This window comes from Peromyscus californicus, unplaced genomic scaffold (genome assembly GCF_007827085.1).
Source record: "Peromyscus californicus insignis strain IS unplaced genomic scaffold, ASM782708v3 Scaffold_23__1_contigs__length_62951481, whole genome shotgun sequence".
Taxonomy (NCBI): Eukaryota; Metazoa; Chordata; class Mammalia; order Rodentia; family Cricetidae; genus Peromyscus; species Peromyscus californicus.
In genome coordinates, this window is record NW_026294534.1 from 17,829,049 (window position 1) to 17,832,426 (window position 3,378).

The 3,378-nt window shown below is 47.4% G+C and overlaps 1 long non-coding RNA gene across 2 annotated transcripts in view; it reads left to right on the forward strand.

Moving 5' to 3' along the window:
* The window catches only part of LOC128119372 (uncharacterized), a 2,673-nt gene extending 1,769 nt beyond the window's left edge, over positions 1-904 (forward strand). For both annotated transcript variants that reach the window (XR_008221515.1, XR_008221516.1), the window contains one exon: positions 445-904. This is a non-coding gene — a long non-coding RNA (uncharacterized LOC128119372). The remainder of the gene's footprint in view (positions 1-444) is intronic.
* Positions 905-3,378: the final 2,474 nt, after the last annotated feature.

Below are 3,378 nucleotides of genomic sequence, written 5' to 3' on the forward strand. Positions count from 1 at the left end.
CCCTGCTGAGTCATCCCGTGTGTGCGTGCTGATGGATCAGCGGTGAGTCACAGAGCGTGTGTCAGAGTCGGCTGGGGTGTGTGTGTGTGTGTGTGTGTGTGTGTGTGTGTGTGTGTGTGTGTAGGCTCCCGGTGCAAAAGTGTCTAAGGTTTGCCTGTGAGAGAGTGACAATGTACTGTGAATGAGAGCCAGCGAGCCAGGCAGAGTGGAGCAGCACGGGGAGGGGGTGGGTGGCGTGTTTAAAGGGCACCACACTTCATTCACGCTGTATATCACACACCACATTTCTGAACACAGTCCAGCAGGAGCCATCTGTCCCTTCTTCCTGCTGAACACTCCCTCCCCCCACCCCCACCGTGGAGCAGCCGGACTGAATTCTTCAGGCAGCAGGAGGAGAGGACTCCTGGAATCCTACAATCCAACCCCTGCCGGTTTTTTTTGCAGAAGGGACCCTAGCAAATGCCGCCGCCGAGAGCGAAGTGCAGCTGAAGATGTTCTGAGCATACAGTGGGTCCTTTCTCTCCCAGCAGGGACGTGATGATGTCCCCGCTAAAATGCACTTAGATCAGCCCCATGCAGGAGGGGCCTGTTTTAAAGCTGGAATGGATGAATAACCTAGAAGGCAAAGCTCAGCCAGGCAGCCCTAGATGGCGACTCATCTGACTCCTTTCCCTCCATCCCTGCTCTTCTCGCTCCATCCAGCTCAGAAGTCTCTCGCTTCATCAGCCCGGCCCTTTGGCAGCCCTGACCCGAGTGATTCAGATGTTGCTTCTGAGACATCACAGACGTTATCATCTCACTCATGGGATTGCTGATGATGTGTCCCTCAGCCACCCGCCTTGGTGGCCATTTCACAGCTCAATTTCCATGGAAATGAAACCAATAAAATAGAGGGTTGACTTTAGCCGGTCCAGTGGAGGGTGGGGGAGAGTGGGGGGTAGGGTGGGGGGGTCTAGGGGGTGGTGAATGATGGTAAAGCACCTGAACCTGTTAACTCTTAGGATCGGGTTTGAGTTCGTGTATGGGTTTCAGTTGTCTGGTCCATTCATTCTCAGATGGCTCAGAGTTGACCCACCCTTCAGAGAGAGTCTTCTGGCACGGCACTGATTATTCTTATTCATATTTACTAAGTAGTTACTACACACACACAGCGCTGCTGAGGCCATTCAATAGTCTCACACCCTTCCCTGCATCCCTGGAGAGCAGAGATTTATTATCTCACTTATCTAGAGACTTCAAAGGCACTTCACCCCAATAACACCTCGTCACTGATGATGGAGGCCATTGAGATGTTCGGGGCATCAGGGCAAAGGAAAAAGGACAGAACAATGGCTGTCAGATCAGGTCTGGAGCTAGGCTCCTTTTCAGTCAGTTCTGTGTTCCATAGAGCTCTGCCAAAAACATGCTTTAGAGCCAGGCAGGGGTTGTGCACACCTTTGATCCCAGCACTCAGGGGGCAGAGGCAGGCGGATCTCTGTGAGTTTGGGGTCAACCTGGTCTACAAAGTGAGTTCCGAGACAGCCAGGTCTACATAGTTGAGACCCTATCTCAAAAAATCAAAAACAAAAACATGTCCTAGAGAGGGGGTCAGGAAGATGTCTTGTGTAGCTGGCTGACTGACACAGGAGATGTTGATGTAGGAATGGTCCTTTGGGTATAGTATTATTGGGGGATTTATTAAGGCAACTCCACGTAGCTAAAAGGGAGGTTTATTTTGGGATAACTTAGAGCAAGTAAAGGGATTGGTTACAGGGTCCAGAAGAGGTGAAGTGCAGTCCAGCAGTAGTCTACCATCCAGCATCCAGGATAACCAGGATCCAAGGGAGGTGACACACATCCAGGTCTCAGGTCTTAAGGGCTCCCTTCTTGGCCCCGCCTCAGGGGCAGGCCATAGGTAGGCATGACAGTTACCAGAAGCCTCCCTGGGGTTAGTACCTCCAGGTTAAAGCTGGAAGAGCTACCCACTACACAGTATATGAACCAAGAGAGTAGAACTAACAAATATTTCCTTGAACATAAAAGATAACAGTTACAAAGTTATTTTAGTATTGATATAAGTATCAAAAAAAAAAGCTATAAACTACCTGGAAAAACTCATTGATCAATTAGAGAAATATCATGGTATGCCCACAAATATAAGACAGTATCTATAAACAGTGACCCCAAAATGGTAATTATTAGCTTAAAAAAAATTTTAAGTGCTGGGTGTGGTGGCACACACCTTTATTCTCAGCATTCAGGAGGCAGAGGCAAACAGATCTCTGTGAATTCCAGGCTGGGCTGGGCTAGTTCTCTCTAAACAAACAAACAAACTCTCTCTCTCTCTATATATATATATATATATATATGTATATATATAATATATATATATAAATTATAGTTTTTTGTATTAAGAATTAAGAGAGGTAGCCTATATTTTAAAATATGGGAAAATGTGTACATAGAAAAGTATAAAAAATACGTGAATTTAGTTACATTGCTTATTGAAAAAAGCAGGATTGGACGAGGAAAAAAACAAGTTTTCATTCCTCTATATTGACTGATAAGAACGATTTTCTACCAATTCAATAAAGTTCAAGTGTATTACAAAAATAAAGAGGGACAAACAACAAGCTCATAGGCGCTTCCTGGCCACCCTCAACACCGGCACTTGCTCCCATGTGAAATGCCTGTTGTGACATTTGGAGAGTTGGCAGCCGTCACCAGAGAGAACACGGCACATTTGGCCTCTGCTGCTGCATCCGGAACAAAACAAGGATGAAGGCTGTCAGCGCTCAGACAAATACTGATTTGCATAGGCATGTGACATAAAGTTATTCAGTGAGTGACATACCCCCACTCTAGCAGATGAAGTCAATTAAAACTAGTGCAGATTTCTGGTCACTCTGCCGTCACCCTGTTTCTTATCCAGGATGCTGAAAGTTCCAAGATGCCCGGGACCCTTAAGTCACACAGAGTCAGAGGAGGGGAGAGAAGACATGGGGGTGAGCTGCATAGGATAAGTGTGTGTCTACACTAATCCTGAGTCTCACAGCTACCTAGCAAGCTAAGAGAAAGAAGCACGCGTGCGCGCGCACACACACACACACCCTACCACCACTACTACCACCACCACCACCAACAACAACAACAAGACAAAACTGAATGAAACCAGGCAAGCTTTGGTAAACTAGCTAAAGCCCAGAAGATCAGCCGCCAGGGCTCTCAGCAGCCAGAGTGGCAGTCATGTCACGTCTCCTTACACACCTGGCCATGAGGCTGGCTGCTGCGGCCCCCTGCCTGGGTGCATGATCTAATCCTTGAGACTCCGAAGCTCTGGGAAGTGGGGGCTAAGACTGAAAAGAACTGGGTTAAATTAAGACCCTTCATTGCAATGAC